Raw genomic sequence first — 18,874 nt, forward strand, 5'->3', positions numbered from 1 at the left:
CCCAGGACCCATGAGATCATGACGTGAGCCGAAACGAAGAGTCAGACGCTCAACTGACTGAGTCACTTCGGAGCCCCCCCCCCCCACCGCCCCGGCCATTACTTAGTTTCTGTTAATCTGTCTTTACGTTCATGGACTCTTTCTTTGCCATTTTCAATATAATGTTTATCCAGTGAATTTTTTATTTTACTCTTTTACTTTTCAGTTTAAGAATTTGTACTTGGGGGGGGTGCCTGGTTGGCTCAGTCAGTTGAGCCTTGGACTCTTGGTTTCAGCTCTGGTTGTGATCTTGGAGTTATGGGATTGAGCCCTACGTAGGGCTCCACGCTCAGCAGAGTCTGCTTGAGATTCTCTCCCTCTCCCTCTGCCCCTTCCCACGCACACTCTCTTGATCTCTCTCTCTATAAATAAATATCTTTAAAATAATCTCTCTTAAAAAAATCTTTTAAAAAAAGAACTTCTACTTGATTCTTTTTTATAATTTTCTCTGCTGATATTCTCTATTTGTTTACTCATTAAGGCTATATTTCCCTTCAATCTTTTGAACATCTTTCTTATTAATATTTTGGACATATTTATAATAGCTGCTTTTAAAGTCTTTGCCTGCCAATCCCAGCATGTGGGCCATCTCACATTTGATTTCTATTGAATGTGGATTGCATTTTCACATTTCTTTGTGTCTAGTGATTTTTGTTTACAGTCCATGGACACTGGATAATTTGTTAGAGAGATTCTGGATCTTGTTACCTTCCTCTGGAGAGTACCTTTTTGTTTGTTTTTTTAAAACTGGCAGTTAAATTTCTGCTTGATCGTCTTGAACTTCTGTAGGCTTGGTTTTTACATATTATTAGGGCAGCTACGTAGGAACCTAGGCTATTTCCCAAGCCCCAGTGACCTGTCAACCTCCCCCTGCAGACTTTGTTTCAGGCTGAGTTTTAGGATCTATGAATGTAGATTTAGATTAGCTCTCACTCTAGGGTGTGTATCCTCTGGAGTCTCAGATGGTTGCCAAAGGGTGTTAACAAAGTGTTAAAACCTCTTCACTCTGGCAGTGTTGGAACTCCCAACTCCCCCATCCTGAGACAGTGCTTTTCCTGCACCACTGCTGGATCTTTAATATCTCTTTCTGTTCCACTCTCAGCCCTGTAGCAGCTGCCTTTTGGTCAGCGTCTGGTGGTCTTGGCTACATTTGTACAGTCCAGCCTTTATCCCCTTCTTCACTGAAGATTCTCACATGTACTTTGTGCCATTTCTTTGTACAACTTCTTCCTGTCCATTTCCCTACTTGATGATTCCATCCCCTTCAGCTACCCAGCTTCTGCCTCTGCCTCTTCAGCTCAACAGGATGACCATGATTTCCTTGGGACTCAGCTTTCAATGTCATGGTTGGAAAATTATCCCCAAGCAGAGGACTGAGTGATCATGGGTTCATTTTATGAATTTCTCTTTTCTCAGAAAGCACAGTCTTTTTTTCTCTCATGAAAAGGGAACAAACTTTAATCATAAAAAAATATTTCTAGTGTTTTTCCCCAGTTGTATTGAGAAATAATTGACATACATCATTGTATATGTTTAAGGTATACAGAATGATGGTTTGATTTACGTATATTTTTAAATGATTGCCATAATGAGTTTAGTTAGCATCCATCATCTCATACAGATGCAATAAAAAGCAAAGAAAATAATTTCTCCTTATGATATATCATACAGAAGTGTTAACTATAGTCATCATGTTGTGTATTACATCCCTAGTACTTGTTTTATAATGGGAAGTTGGCACCTTTTGACCACCTTCCTGTAATTTGCCCTCTCTCTACCCCCACCTGTGGTGACCACAAATCTGAACTCTTTCTCAATGAGTTTGGTGTTTTAGGGATCATGGTCTTGCACTGCCTGTTGCCCACTGCCTACAAACAGTTGCCTCAGATATTTTATAGCTGTTTATGGTGGGAGGACTAGTCTAGTACCACCTACTCCATCATGCTGAGAAACAGAAAGTAGACTGTGTTTACTTGTTAATTACAGAAGTAATCCATGCTATCTGAAATATTAAAGTCATATAGAACTGTAGAATATAAGAGTACCAGCCCCTCCTTCCAATTTTGTCTTTACTTTCTAGTAAAGTCTGCAGCTGATCTTCATCAGGAGGTGTCGGTCGCCATTAAAAGCAAAACAGGCAAAAACTGCTAATAAGTCTGGTAACCGTTCTTGCAGACGTACATATACAGAATATTAACTTTTCTAATAAAAATGCATGTTGTATATACATTACTCTTTTTTAGCTTAATATATATACCTTGCAACTGTTTCTGAATCAGTATGTATAAATCTACACCAGTTTTTTTTCAAGTTGCATCATATTCCATTGTTATAGATACAATTTATCCATCTTTTTTTATTGAGGTATAATTGACACACAGTGTCCTCTTAGTTTCAGGTGTACCTCATAGTGATTTGGTATTTTTATACATTGTGAAATCCCCATGATAAGTGTAGTTCATCTGTCATCATACAAAGTTATTACAATATTATTGACTATATTCCCTACGCTGTACTTTTCATCCGTGTGACTTATTTATTTAATCATTGGAAGCTTGTACCTCTTAATCCCCTTTACCTGTTTCACCCACCTTCCCTCCAACCCCTCATCACTCTGGTAACCAACAGTTTGTTTCCTGTATCTGTGACTTTGTTTCTGTTTCGTTCATTTGTTTTGTTTTTTAGATTGCACATATAAGTAAAATCATACAGTAATTTGTCTTTCTCTGACTCATTTCGCTATGGCAAGATTTCATCATACATGGCTGGATGATAATCCATTGTGTACATATATCACATTTTCTTTATCCATTTTTCTATTGATGGACACTTGGGTTGCTTCCATATTTTAGCTGTTGTAAATAATGCTGCAGTGAGCATATAGGGGTATTTATAGCTCTTCAAATTGATGTTTTCATTTTCTTTAGATAAACACCCAGAAGTGGAATTGTTGGATTGTACAGTAGTTCTATTTTTAATTTTTTGAGGAACCTCCATAGTGGTTTCCATATTGGCTGTACCAGTGTACATTCCCACTATCTTCTAGGTGCTGCTTAGTTATGTCCAATTTTTTTTATTACATACGGTACTAAAATGAACTTCCTTGTACTTAAATCCTTGTATATTTATAAGACTTTTTTTAAGAGTAGATTCCTACAAGTGGAATTCCTTTATCAAAAGATACACAAATTTTACTGTTTTTACAAATATTGCCAAATTGCCCTCCGAGATGATTATACCAGTTTACACTTCCATAACAGTATACAAATGTCTGTTTCTTCATACTTTTACAAATACTATGTATTATACCAATATTTTTAATTTCTGCTTATTTTCTGGGTTAAAAAATGCATCTCACTTTAACTTGAATTTGCTTACTAGTGGAATAAAAGGTCTTTCTGTATATTTACTGTCTGTTTATATTTCTTTCATTCTGACTTGCGTATTTATGGCCCTGCTTCTGTTTATGTTGTTATATATTATTGATATGTAGGAGTTCGTAAACACTGTAGTTTTATTTTATATGTTGCAAATATTGTCTCTTGTTTGTAGCTGGTATTAGAATCTTTATATTTTTTACAGTGTACAGTTTAAAATTTTTATGAAGTCAGATCTGTCTTTTCCTGCATGACCTTTGGGTTTTCTTGTCATGCGTTCCTCATCTCTGTATACACTTATTATTGTTCTTATCTTGTTGATCATTTAACTAGATACTCTGAAAAGAAAGGTTTGTGATTAATAAGACACATTGTGATTTACCCAGGCTTCCATTGGAATTTTGGCTGCAAAGTAGGGACTGCTACTTTTAACTACTCCAAATATTCCAGAGTAGCAACCATTTGGAACAAAGGCTTTTGAAGGTTTGATGTTTTCGTGGACAATTTTTTGTAATATCATTATTGCCAGTGACAGGAAAAATGAATCTTTAGCTGCCTAAGAGTAAATCCAAATGTTTCTTAACTACAAGTAAACTCAGAAGTAACCAGATGAAATAATGTAAAACCTCATTTGTAGTGAATGCTTATCTAGCAGATTTTTTTCCCTCATGCACACAGCCCCCCTAAAGTGAAGAAGAGAAAAATGAGAAACTGTTCCTAATTCTAGAGTGCAGTGGAAAACGTGGTTTGCACATGTGCAGCAAGAAGCTTTGGAGGGTTGGAATTGCACAATGCATGTAGGTTGAGCAATTGCTTAATAAGGCATCCACATTGGGGGGTGTCCTTTGCTCTTGTGCAATTAGGGAACTCCAGAGCTGCCTGAATAGGGGATTTCCTTTTATTTCTTACGTGCCATTTTAAAAATTCACTTTTTCCCTTCTTTTCAATGTTCATTCTTTTTTTTTTTAATTGTTCTTTTGAATTCTTACTTGTAGTTTTCTTCCTTTTTTTTTTGAGGGAAGAGATTAATTAGCCACCCAGCCACATGTCTCTACCTCTATGATTAGAAGTGAGCCTGCGCTGGGTCCCACAGACGGTGGGAGGATGGTTGCTGACGCTGTTAAAGATTTCTGGTTCGGCTTCTTCTCACAGCTGTGATACTCGGCTGGTTCAGAGTGTTTGAAACATGGGTTACTGATCAGCCTGTATTCTGCTTTCTTAGTACTGGAATTTTGCAGGCTTTGTAATGAGTTTTCTGAGGTTTTTGCCTGTTTTGCTTTTAATGGCGACCGACACCTCCTGATGAAGATCAGCTGCGGACTTTACTAGAAAGTAAAGCCAAACTTGAAGCTGAAAGCATAGGAGCCAACCAGTGAGAGCCAGAGCTTTACAGTACTTGTTTCTCTCTTGGCAAAAGAAAGGTGCTGTTTTCTCCCTTTTTCCCTTTACCTTGCTCAGTCATGCTCATGTTAGATAGTACTTAGTAAGCATGCATCTGATTCTGATTCTCTTTGCCTTACCTTTGTGCTGGGGGCACTAGAATCTCTTTTCTCTCAACTTTGCTCTGTTCCAGAGGAACAGGAGAGGTAGTTGGGTCAGAGTGCCAGAAAAGCAGAAGTTAAGTATGTGGATTTCATAGCCGCATGTATGAGTGTTTGTGGGGCAGGGAACTTCTAATGGAAAACATTTGTGTTGCATCGAAAACAGAGTGAGGCCTGGTTAGAGTCTGTCTGCTCTGTCTGTCAGTCTGTTCCCCACCAGCACTAGTCATTGTTCTCCTGGGAGTCTCAGGCGTATTGTGGTTTCTTCTGCTCTTGCTATCCTCTAATCTTGCCAGAGTTTTTGTGTCACGGGTGGCCCCATTCGCAGTTTGGAGTGAGGCTGCAAGGGTGGTGACTAATGGCTTTGAAGGCACTCAAGCCCACATACTGGCTTGGAGACCTTTTTTAGGGTGAACCTGAGGAGAAGAAAGGGTCTCCAGCATGGACAGTGGGAGAAGCGTGCTTAGACACATTCAGATGGTGTATCAGTCCCTGCTTTTACTGCTAGCAAAGCACAAACCAGAAGAACGGAGACCAGAGGCAAAGGCTTGCTGTTTGGGCTTGTCATTTCATTTGTAAATGCTCATAAGGGATGCACCTGGATGCCCAAACTTGTCTCTGATGGGCTGATATCAATCAGGTTGTGTGGCTGGATCCCCTTTGGGAAATAGAGAAGAGAAAGTGCTAATTTCCCTGAGGATAGTGTCACTCCAAGATATGAGGGACCTGTAACTTGAGCTGTTCCTTTTTTTTCCCCCTCCAGACCCTCTGAAATTCACATTTGTTCATCATTTTAAAAGAAAGAAAAAAAAAGAAAGAAAACAATAAAAAAGCAGCAGCTCAGAGTTTTCTGGGTCCCGAAGAAGGCACTTCACCAATGTGGTTTTCACATTTTCAGGTTTTTGGCTGGTGAATAAGATTGAGCAGAAATGCTCCTTCCCCTGATAACAATACATTCAGATGCAGGATCAGGAGCGTGTGGATTAAAACCAGACGGTGGATGATTAATATTTTTGCTTATAGAGGTAGACATGGCAGCTTCCTCCATTTCAATGAAAAAGCTCTTTCTCTGCATTTGTATGTGTGCATATCCTTGCATGCTTGGGCTCTTCAAAGGTGGGAGCTAAAAGTTTCTGGTTTAGTTAGAGTTCCCAAGTACCATTTCCTTCCTCTCACTTGAGGCACCCAAGAAGTACTAGAAGGAGTAAGCTGTGAAGCAGAGGTGTGAAGATAAGCTACTAAAATGAGAGTGGGAATATGCTCTCTTTTCCAAGCTGACTGCTTCTTACAGCTCTCCGGATACTGATGGAACACACATCTTTAGCCACTTGACCTTCTCGTTGCCTATGGACCTGTGACCACATTATAAGAGATATAATTTTTCTTTCAAAATATTGCCCCTTTGGGGGCGCCTGGGTGGCACAGCGGTTAAGCGTCTGCCTTCGGCTCAGGGCGTGATCCCGGCGTAATGGGATCGAGCCCCACATCAGGCTCTTCCGCTATGAGCCTGCTTCTTCCTCTCCCACTCCCCCTGCTCGTGTTCCCTCTCTCGCTGGCTGTCTCTATCTCTGTCGAATAAATAAATAAAATCTTCAAAAAAAAAAATATTGCCTGTTTGGAGGTGCCCATCCCCGTCATTTCACTAGTAGATAATGACGACATTAAAAGAAATTTTATTGTTTCAGGTATACTTTATGTTTTTTGGCCTCACTCACTGACAACACGACAGATTTCTTGGAGAATATAAGAGTTTGGCAGGTGTTTATTATTTTAAAAAAATGTTTCAGGATTTACCTTTAGTAGGTTCTCTGCACAATTAACCTGTTTATACGAAGAGGTCTCCAGTTAACCTAAACCTCTGATTTCCCTCATGATTTTATAAAACTTGCATATACTTTGCCGGTTGTAGAAACAGAGATATCTGCCCAAATGAAACAGGAAATGAAAGGGGAGGAGGAAAACCAGGCCAGGACTCGGTATCTTTTTATCTGCATAAAGAAGATTGCATTGTCTCTGTAACAATGAAAAGTCTGGGGGACAAAGAGTATAAAGTTCCTTTTACTGCAACAGAAATCTGAGTCTGTTTTAATGTTGCCTCCAATTTCGGGGTGAAAATAGGCTCTTTGTCAGCCCTGCCACCCTCTAGCTGTATGCATTCCCAGGTATCCCTGAGCACAGAGTGCAGCGATGTTTCTCTAATTCATTCCCTTCCTGAGAGACTCAGATTTGTTTGTTTACACACATTAAAATCTACTCTTTGTTATACAGTTTTGACAAACATACAGTCATGTAACCAACACCACAATTAAGATGCAGAGCATATCCATCTTCCAAAAAATCTCCCTCGTGTAACCAGCCCGTCTCTCCACCCCTGGTCACCTCTCATCTTTTTCCTGTCATAGGGATGACGTTGCCTTTTCCAGAATGTCATATAAATTAAACCATACAGCAGTTAGCTTTTTGAGGCTTCATTATAGCACAGTATTAGCCTTTGAGATTCATTCATGTTGTTGGCTATATCATTAATCCATGCTTTTTTGTCACACGGTACTATCCATTGTAGGATAGACCATGATTTGCTTATCCATTCACCTGTTGAACATTTGGGTTGTGATTATGGATAGACTAGTACAAACATTCATGTATAGATTTTTATGTGAACTTAAGTTTTCTTTTCTCTTGGGTAAATACCTAGGTATGAATGTTTGGGTCATTTGATAGGTTTATGTTTAATTTTGTTAGAAACTGCCAAACTTTTCCGAAGTGGCTATAACCATTTTGCATTCCCACCAGCAGTGTATGAGAATTGCAGTTTGTCCACATCCTTGCCAGCGCTCGATTCCACATTTTGTTGTTGTCGTTGTTTTAAGTCATTCTAACAGGTACCTCATTACAGTTTTAATTTGCATTTCTCTAATGTCTAATGATGTTGAGCTTCTCTTCATGTGTTTATTTGCCATTTTTATATTTTTGGTAAAGTGTCTTCAAATCTTCTGCCTATTTTTAAATTGTTTTCTTACTGAGTTTTAAGGGGTCTTTGTATAATCTGGATGCAAGTCCTTTGTCAGCTGTGTACGTGTCACATATATTTTCTCTTGATCTAGCTTGTCCTTCTACTTCAGAGACTAGGTTTTGACTGATTAAATGCTGAAAGCTAAAGGTTTCAGGCTCTCTTGGTAGAGGAAAGTAAGGAAATCGAGACCTTAGTCAGCAGAAAAATGTGAGGACCACCCCTTTTGAAGCTGTTTATTTAAAATAAAAGAGGGGGGAGAAGGGTGGGCCAGGAATGAATTGTGCAGACAGATGTCTGAAGCTTTTTTAAATTCCTTCTCTCTCTCCTGTCCCCACCTACGATGTGGATTTGGGGCTCTTATCTTCAACTGGGTTCTTCAGTTTCCGCCATAACTCCAAATCCACTGAGGCCTCTCCAGCTCTGCAAACTCCAGTGGAACACCCGAGAGGGCAAGCCAGCTTCTTACCCAGAATATATTTCAGACTGAAGGCGCTTTTGATAAGTAATCATTCCCAAGCCCTAAAGTGATAGCCTCCAAGGAGTCACCCACTTTGAAGAGCTTCTTTCATCTCCGGCTGGACTCTTTTCCAAACAAGCATCGGCAGAGCCTAGCCTAGTCAGGGCTCTGCCACACAGGGTTCTGCCATGAGAAGCAAATTGGCAGCAACTGGCAGCCCCCTGAGGCAATAGAATTCAGTTTTCAGAACATAGATTAAATGTGGATGAGATATTTATTTATCATGGGACTCTTTCATGTTGCGTGGAATTTTTTCCACAAAGCAGCCCACTTAGGTACAGTGGAGAAAATAGGTCCTGTCCCATTGGACAAAAGTCCAGAAAAGGTAGTATGTGGAATTTGTCACTTTTGAAGAAAATATATCTATACTTTTAACTGGGGAGAGGAAGTAGAAAAGAAAGCCCCTGTACTGACCCCTACTCAGTGGCAGCTTCTTGTTCCATAGGTTTAAGGAAGACTTTGAGAAAATAAAAATTGTTTGGAAAGATCCAGGTGTAGTTACTTTGCATGTTGTTATAGGTGGAGGGATGAAGTGTGAAGGCCCCTCCCAACCCCCCCCCCCCCCCCCCCCCCCCCCCCCCCCCCCCCCGTCTTGCCTCAGACTCTGTCCTGGAACCCTGGGCAGAGAAAGCACCGCTTTCTTTCCTATTTCTTGAGATTGTTGACAGCCACGTAGTGATCAGAGAACAGCAAGCAGGAAGAGCGACACGCCCAGCATGTTGGCAGAGACGGGGAGCTGCACTTCTGTGACCCTCCTGATCAGCTGCGCTTGTTCCCGGGCTCTTGTCCCTTTTTAATTGATTACACTCTTAAGGTATTTTTCTTAAATAACATTTGCCACTAACTAGACACTAGCAGAATTTCTTTGTGCACATGGCATGGATCACTGTGTGATGGTCAGAGAAGGCCTGCTTTAGTCCCAGAGGTCTGTCCATTTCTCCAGGATAATGTAGTCTGGTCAAGGCTTTCTGGCTTTTGACCCCAGTAGGAGTGATGTATACAGAGAAGAATTTCTGACCCTTCACTAATCTCAGTTATTTGAATGCCTTTTTGTAAATAAAACATCTTTTAGGCAGGCTTAAAACTGTTTCTCCTCATGTAGGTACAATTTCTCACTTTACTAAGGACAAATAAATTTAATTAAAGATGAAGTTGTAATGTGGAATAATAGTTCAGGCTTTAACAACAAAGGGAGGGGTTAAAAACAAGTTCTGCAATAAATCTGCAAGTGTGGAATCTAAGGGAAATGATCCCATCTGGAAAACTCTACCAGTGGTGCCGCGGCTGGTTTGTGGAGCAGTGCGGATCGCAGAGTGAAAAAAGACCCTGCAGTCTTGAAAGATGACAGGTTCCTTAATTGATGTCCATTTCAGCTGGTGCTGTGCCAGCTTATGTTGGCCCCAGTCCAGCGTTCCTGTAATTTGGGAGCCAGGTGTGAAGCATTTTTGTTCCATCTTGTTCCCCAGCACCTACAGAAGCCTCACGCATCTCACTTGCAGCAGCAGCACTCTGTAGGAAACAGATGTACAGGTAGAGGTGGAAGGAAGTGTCACAGCTGGGTTATGGATATTTAAAAAAAAAAAATCCTCCTCCATATTCAAGTGAGATCTGGGCTTGCGAGTTGGGGGAAAGGGTATTTCACCGCCTCGGTATGAGGTGTAACTACCATGCACCCTAATTACTCTGATATTCGTTTGTGATTTTTTTTTTAAACCTGTCTTATTACTTTAGACTTAACATTTCATATAGGCAGAGATGGACAGTGATTTGCCTTCTGTCTAACTCTGGAAACAGCATATAAAGAATATCAGAGTCGAGTCTAATCACTTCCATAGCATCCAGGAGTCAAGGGAACAAAACCTTCTGAGAGATTAGCTACTCCTGACTAGGTGGGGACATAGCTGTGCTCTTTCGGGGGATCGTGATGAACACAGTAGAAAACATAACATCATCTGTCTAATGCATTGATACTAGGCCCTTGATGCACAAGAGTATGGATGCAGTTGCCTGCAGCCCCCCCACCCCCACCCCAAGAACACCTTCCCAGAATTCAGTATACATTCCCTCTAGCCCTCAGGTTTAACTGAACGTTAAGGAGTGGGCAGTTCTGCCTTTCAGGGTTACAAAACATGAGCAGGATCATCCCTGTGAGAACACTGAAGTCCTGTGCACATGGGACTTAAATGTTGAAATTAGTGTTTTGCCAATGGCTTACATTTTGATATAAGGTAAGTTTTAGCCTTCTAGACTGAGTCAACTCTGTTTCCTGGATGGCCCAACCCATAAGCAGATGACTAAAGAGAGGCATTGGTGTTCCTTCCTTTAACTCGGAATCTCACGCAAAGAGTCGAAGGTAGCTTTTGGCCTTGAGAATCAGACCATGAAGTCAAGGAGTAACTACAGGCCTGTGTAGGTTGCTTTTTGCTCCAAAAGGTGCCAGGGTCAGGGGGCAGCTCTTGGTTCACCAGTAGCTTTAATTTGTTCTTCCTTATGTTGTAAATGCCAGAAGGTGGAAAATGGCTGTACCGGATGTTTCAAAGAGGGTGAGGAGCTAGGAAGTGAAGTTTTCCTCTAATTAAAGTCTTATTTAAAAAAGGCTCATTCCATTTTTTAAAATTATAATTGTTAAAATATACATAATATAAAATTTACCATATTTAAGTGTACAGTTCTGTGGCATTAAATACATTCACATTGTTTTGCAACCATCGCCACCATCCATCTCCAGGACTTTTTCATTTTCCCCCAACTGAAACTGTATGCATTAGACACTAACTCCCCATTTCCTCCCTCTCCCAGCCTCTGGCAACCATCACTTCACTTTCTTTCTCTGAATTTGACAACAAACCTCATGTAAGTGAAATCATTCAATATCTGTCTTTTGTGACTGGCTTATTTTACTTAGCATAACATCATCAAGGTTCATCCTGTTGTGGTACGTATCAAGATTTCCTTCCTTTTTAAGGCTGAATAATATTCTCTTGTCTATCTACGCCACATTTTGTTTATCCAACCATGGGATGGACAGTTGTGTCACTTCCACCTTTTGGTGATTGTGAATAATGCTGCTGTGAACATGGGCAGCATACAAATATCTGTTCAGGTCTCTCCTTTGACATCTTTTGGAGGTCTACACTGAAGCGGCATTGCTGGATCATATGGTACTTCTCTGTTTAGTTTTTTGAGGAATTGCCATACTGCTTTCCACATGGGTGCACCATTTACATTCCCACCAGCAGTGCACAAGAATTCCAGTGTTTCCGCGTCTTCGACACTTGTTATTTTCTGGTTTTTTGATAATGGCCATCCTGATGGGTGGGAAGTGATATCCCTTTGTGGTTCTGATGTGCATTTCCTTAATGACTAATGATGTTGAGTGTCTTTGTTTTGTGCTTATTTATTGTATACATTTTAAAAATACAATTTCTACTTTCTCACTTGATTGGCCTTGGAATACCTGAACATTAACTTTTTCCCTTTGAGGCAAAGGAAGGCAAGGTAGAATAAAAGAAAGTGTCAGATGTGAGCTCTGATCCTGACTCTGCTATAGGCTGGTTGTGTGGCCTTGGACAATTCATATAAACTCTCTGGGCTTCTCTCTCCCCGCCCCCCGCCCCTGCCGGTTCTGTCTCTTTCTGTAAAACTAGGAAACCTATAACTGCCTTATCAACATCAAAAAGGCTAGAAGAGATGTTCAGGTCTGTGAAAGTACTTTGTAAAGATACAAAAGAGGGAAAATGTATATTCAAAAAGTTTGCCCATTTTTAAAATTATTATCTTTTAGTGTTGAGTTGTAGAAGTTCTTTATATATTCTGGATAAAGTCCATTATCAGATACATGATTTGCAAATACTTTTCCCTTTCTGTGGGCTGATTGCTTTTTCACTTTATTGAAATTTTTAATTTTTTTTTTAAGATTCTGTTTATTTATTTGAAAGAGAGAGAATGAGCAGGGGCAGAAGGAGAGGGAGAAGCAGACTCCCCACTGAGCTGAGATGGGGCTTGATCCCAGGACCCTGAGATCATGACCCAAGCCAAAGTCAGATGTTTAACCAACTGAGCCATCCAGGTGCCCCTGAAATTTTTAATTTTGATGAAATCTACTTTATTACAAAGACATTTTTAAGCAATGTGAACTGGGAAAGTTTATCAACCAAAATAGCCTTAAAAAAAGGGAGTTCTTTCTATCTGAAATAGATGCTTTAGAAAACTATCACAGATGCAGAAAGGGATGGTTTGCCATGAGAGTAATTATCAAATTGGATCGAATTAATTACAAAAGAGTCATGAAATTAGGCAGCCCCTTAGAAAATATTATGGTTAGTCTTCTACCTAATTAGGAAGTAATCTCTTGTGTCCTCATAGCCTCTGCTTCAGGTACTTCCCAAAGTTTAATATATCATGAGTTAGCCACTATTAAAAAGTTCTTTCCCAAACTGAACATAGTCTGCCTTTCTATGGTTTCCATTTACTGGTTTTAGAGAGATTCTCTTAGAGTTATAGAGTCTTTGTTTTTAATACCTGACACATCTTAGTATATGTGAAATCTCCTTAAGTTTTCTTTTCTCTAGGCTAAATATTCACCAGCAAAATCAAATGGATTCTTTTTTTTTTAAGGTTATTTTTTGTAAGTAATCTCTACACCCAAAGAGGGGCTCAAACTCACGATCCTGAGATTAAGAACCACGTGCTCCACCGACTGATCCATCCAAGTGTTCCAAAATCAAATAGATTCTTGACCAGCGCTATCACATAGAATTTTTTGTGATAATGAAAATGATCTGTTTCTACACTATCCTATGTGGTAACCACTAGACACATGTGACTCTTGAGTACTTGAAATGTGACTAGTGCAGCTGAGAAACAGAAATTTTTAAAGATTCTTAGATTTATTGAGAAATTTTAATTTAATTTTAATTAAATTGAAATATCCACGTGTGGCAATTGGCTACTGTATGAGACACTCCACTTCTCAATTATTCTCCTGGCTAGATTCCTCTATACCACTGGTACTCAAATTGTGGTAACTAGGACCAGCAGCATGAGATTCACCTGAGAACATGTTAGGTATGTAATGTTTTAGACCCATGAATCAGAAACTCTGAGGGTGGAGCCCAGTAGTCACTTTCAACAAGATCTTCTGGTGATTCCAGTGCACTAACACTTGAAAGCCAATTCTAGTTCTTCAAGGTTCCTTTTGAAAGCAGTGTTCAGACATGGTCTGACGTGCATGGATTTCACCTGAAGAATGTTTTAGTGGCTTAAAAAAAACTTCGAATACTATTACCTAGATAGCACATTGACTGGTATGTTGTAAAATAAATAAAACATGGTTATGAAGAAAATTTTTTAACTAAAGTACCAGCTGCAATTCAGAAGAAAAAGAGTTAAGAGAACTTTACCCCCAGTCTCATGCACAGAGCTTCTTATTCTCAGCCTGGTATGCTTTCCATCTATCAGGCTATTTCTTGAATCTGTCAAGCTATTTCTTGAAATAGGCCCCAGCTTTGGTTTGGTTTGGTGTTTCCCAGAAGAGAAAAATCTGGTTCCTCCCGGCATGTATTTCACTCTTCCCCCCTTTGGGGGGCGTCCCTGCCTGCTCTTGTACCACTTCCCCTTCACTAGGGTGCCTCTGTAGTCACAACTGGTGCCTTGGGAACATCTCCCCTCTTCAGGGTTTAACAGACTTCCCCTATATAGTTCTCTTCTTTTAATATGATTTTTGTCCTCTTGCGCTTAAAACCTAGAAGAGGAGCTGGCTTGTTCTGTTGCTGGCCTTGAGCCAGATGTCATAACTTCAGGCAGTGCCACGCTACATATCTCCAGCAGTTTGAAATGGAGAACGGAGTTAGAGATAAGATCAGCAGCTTTAGGTGATGGCATTGTTTCAAATAAACCATGCATGACCCAAAGCTTCCACTTCAAATGGGGAATGAAATTGCTTCATCCTTTGACAGCTTGCTGCATGAAAGAAATTTATCTTCACTTAATTGCTTTAGATCCCAAGAGGCTACATACAGTAATTTCTAGGAGATAATTATATCAAATTAAAATATGCAACTGTGAATGTGAATATGCAACTGCAGTGGAAGACCAAAGGTCCTGATGAACTGGCTGGTGGGTTTCTGTTCTCATTCTTGGAGTTCCCTGGGGCCCTAGACCACCGACTCTCTGATTCTGCTGATTGAGATGCAGGGTCCTTGGTATCGCCTTGTGCTGCTAGGGTTAAACGGTCTTGCCTACTAGTACTCCTTTAGCTGGGTAGCATTTTGCTCCAACTCCTCCCAAAGCCGGGAGGGGTCAGGCTGGCTGGCTGACTTCCGGCTACATGTCTTCATCTAGTCCGGCTGGGCACGGTCTGTCTACACTGTGGGCCAGAGCCACTGGGGGTTCCGGTCAGTGGCAGCTGAAAACCAGCAAACTTGTTGATTTTTAAAACATGACTATTTAGATGTTAGGGATAAACTTCCTGTAGATGGGGACAGGCTCCTTAATCTAGGCATGTTTCAATTTCCAGGCCTCCTTTCCCTGGCCTTTATGTTTGAGAGTCTAAAACTTCCACTCTGTCATTTTCATTAATCCCAACTACTGCCCTCCTTTACTCCATATTTTTTTCACTCATTTCTGAAATTCCAGGGCTTTTTTTCCCCTCCACCCCCGACTAAATAACTATATTTTCATGTCGTGGTGTAACAACTCCTAGAAAGATCAGGGGCCTTTTTTTTTTTTTGTTCGACAGAGATAGAGACAGCCAGCTAGAGAGGGAACACAAACAGGGGGAGTGGGAGAGAAAGAAGCAGGCTCATAGGAGAGGAGCCTGACGTGGGGCTCGATCCCATAACGCCAGGATCACGCCCTGAGCCAAAGGCAGACACTTTAACCGCTGAGCCACCCAGGCGCAGGGGCCTTTTTCTGAGTGTGGGCACAGTTCTTCTGAGAGCCTCTCTCACCCCTTTCTGCCTGCATCTACCTTTAAGACTACACACTGAACTTTAAATCGTGAACTCCTGGAAACCACTCTCTCATAGACATCCCCAAGTGTCTAGTCTGGTGCTGCAGATTTCATGAGGGCTTGATAAATATTTTCTGTGTGAGTAAGAGCCAGTGGGGCATAGCTGGATGACATGGTTTACAGGCACTGCTGCTCTAAAGACAAGGGAGAGCTGACTTAGAGGTCTGGGGGACTCTTGGATTCTGTACTAAGATCAGTGACTGTCTGAACCAATGTAGGAGGGGGAGGGGCTGCCAAAAATCAAGATGGTCCAATTCGAGCAAGAATCTGCAGAGCCAGAGATTTCCATTTCCCATCGAGTTCTGTCCTGGCCCGTCCCATGGAGCTTTATCACAGGGGTCATTCTCTAGGTGTTCTTTGTCCCTCCTTCTCACTTAGTCAGGGTCAACCATACTCTTCAGATCAGAGCATAGTGTTGCCTTTTCTTTAAACTCCTCCCCCAAGAAACCTGACAGCTATAATGAGTAAGCGAATTTGCATTTGAAAAAGGTCAGAGTGGTATGCCTTCAAGGGAAATCTGCAGCAAGTACTGTCACATCATTTCTTGGATTCACATCAAGGAGTTTTTGAAGGAATTACACTTTCGCTCACACCAAAAACATGAGCACCTGAGTAGCAGCCTGGAGGGGTCATCAGGGTCAGGTATTCTAGTATGTGTTTTTGAAGCTAGAAAGACATTGTCTGTATTATCACCACCTCTGAGACCCTCTTCTGGAGCTTCTTTTCTGTCTTCCCTGTCAGACTAATAGTAGACACCTAAGAGAATTTTCTCAGTCCTGAACTGAAATATGTCAATCTCAGAAATGCCTAGAGTTGTCCAGGCAGATGGAGCAGGCCACTAAATTGTTGAGTTTTACCTCATGAGACTGTTAGCATTGTTGAGATGTATTCGTGAGAAGTTAAATTACCTGCAGTATTATTTTAACCAACCTCCCATCCCCCATCATGAAGATACTAATTCCTCAACTTGACAGATTGCTTTTCTTTTTTTTTTTAAGATTTTATTTATTTATTTGGGGGAGAGAGCATGGGGAGGGGGGAGGTGGCTCTCTCGCTGGCTGTCTCTCTCTCTGTCAAATAAATAAATAAAATCTTTAAAAAAAAAAGATTGGGGTAATGACAGGAAGAATATAGAAAGGGAGATGTTGGGATTTGAAGGGCAAAATTCATCTAATTAGGAATGAATCAGGATCAGAGATAGTGGACTCCAAAGAATGGGACATGATGAGATTCCTATGGAGATAATTTAGTCGCGTATCTTACAGAATGCAGGATACAGGGTATTATCTCTCCTGAGTGATCAGCTTTCGTGATCTTTTGTAAGAACTTTTCATAGTCCTATAAATACAATGTCTATTCCTAGACTTTTTCTAATCCTTTTTTTAGTATGTATCTTTGTGTTTCCCATCTATCATTATCACACCTGCGTTTCCTTTCTGAGTGTCTCTTGTTTCCATTGATAACAGTTATATCATTTTACATAGTGCTGTTGTGATGTGTTATTTTGCTTGATTCGCACAGTTCTATGAGGTATTATTCACATTTCATAGGTAAGAAAACAAAGATTTAAAAAGACTAGTTTATCTTTAATTGTATAATAATAGTAGGTCAGAACCCAGATATATCTTTAAGTTTGAATGAATGTGAACCCCAATTACAAAGTCCTACACAAATAAAGCCTTATCCTCTTACATCACAGTCCGGAAATAGACAGTCCAGTGCTAGTGTGAGGGCTCTACCAAGTTGGCAGATGCTAAGGCCTCTTCTGGCTCACTACTCCCGTATCCCAGGATGTGGCCCCATCCCAGGTTGGCTGCTAGGGCATCAATGTGCAGCATAATGGGGGAGGAGGGCAGAAAGGATCCCCCTCACACTTTCAGAAAGATTTCTTTGAGGTTTTACATAAAACTTCTGCTGACGTCTCAGTCACATGGCTACCCTAGCTGCAGAGAAGGTTGGAAATACAGTCACCTAGTCAGACAGAAAGGTACCCAGCTAAAAATCAAAGTTCTTTTAGTGAAGAGGAGGAAGCTGGGTACAGGGAGGTAACTGCCAGTCTCTGCCCCAACAGGCATTTTGAGTTTTGGTCTATTGCTTTCCCAGTTTCGTGTTGTCTCTGTTTCATTAGCTAATGATTTAGTCATCTGGGTCTCCAGGGCAAGCAGTTTTTTCTAAGAATTAAACATTAATGTCCCTCTCTTCCAGATGAGTAATTACAGTAAAAGCTACCATTTATTGAGGGCTTGCTGTGTCTTAGGTACTATTCTGAGAGCTTTACGTGTATGAAAACATGTAGTCCTCACAATCTTATTCAGTAGGTACCATTATTAGCCTCCATTATATATTTAAGAAACTGAGGTAGAGAATGTTTAATTGACTTGCCCAAGTTTACACAGGTAGTAAATGTCAGAGTCAGAATTCAAGCCCAAGAAGTCTAATCCCAGAGCCCATTTGAACCACTGTTACTCTACAGGGCATCTTAAAGAAGTACCATAATTACCTAAAGGTGGATGGTAGCCTTCACCACAACCCAGGGGAAGAGCCTTTCTAGATACCTCCTACAGGCATTCCATTCTCCTCCTCAGGATTATTCAGAAACTATGTTAAAAGCAATACATTTGCTGTGTCTTCTTGTTTTTCCATTCCCTGTTCTCTTTCTTCTGTTTTTCTCCTGAACCTGAACCTGGAAAAAGGGATTAAGTGACATGCTTTATTTAAGTTTTTAGAAAGTTCATATCTCTGAACCCATGTTGGAACTTGTATGAGATGATTGTGCTGGGTAATTAATTAGGTGTCTGTAGAGAATCCAGAGGCTTGACATTTCTGTATCTTGTTAATAGAAATTTTGTTTCTAAATATAATTTTGTATTTTCTCTTCACTCCCACTCCCCCTGCTTCAGTGTTCTAGTTGTAGCTGTGGCTGGTCCCTTCCACCTGGACGCCTCACAGAGATTGGTACTTGAACTTACAGCAGTATGTAGCCTGGGCTTCTCTGCAAGTTAGACATCTCCCCTTAATTTACTCTGGTAGTCTTGACTCCTTATATTCATTTAACATTAGATATTTATTGAGCACTTACTGTTTGCCAGGCACTATTCAGGTACTAGGAATTCTGTGGTAAATGAAACAGATACTATCTCTTACCTCATGGACCTTGCACTCTAAGGAAGACAGAAAGTAATCAAGTAAAGAAATAAGCTAAATAAGGATGCCTGGGTGGCTCAATTGGTTGGGCGTCTGACTCTTGGTTTCAGCTGGGTCATAATCCTCAGGGTCATGAGATCAAGCCCTGAGTCCGGGGAGTCTGCTTGGGATTCTCTCTCCCTCTCCCTCTTCCCCTGCTTGTGTGCTCATTTGTTCTCTCAAAGAAATAAA

The 18,874-nt window shown here is 40.7% G+C and overlaps 1 protein-coding gene across 2 annotated transcripts in view; it reads left to right on the forward strand.

Moving 5' to 3' along the window:
* Positions 1–18,874, forward strand: part of SMG6 (SMG6 nonsense mediated mRNA decay factor) — a 226,925-nt gene that overhangs the window by 129,964 nt on the left and 78,087 nt on the right. The window lies entirely within an intron of this gene.

The sequence above is a fragment of the Ailuropoda melanoleuca genome, chromosome 13, assembly GCF_002007445.2.
Source record: "Ailuropoda melanoleuca isolate Jingjing chromosome 13, ASM200744v2, whole genome shotgun sequence".
In the NCBI taxonomy this organism is placed as follows: Eukaryota; Metazoa; Chordata; class Mammalia; order Carnivora; family Ursidae; genus Ailuropoda; species Ailuropoda melanoleuca.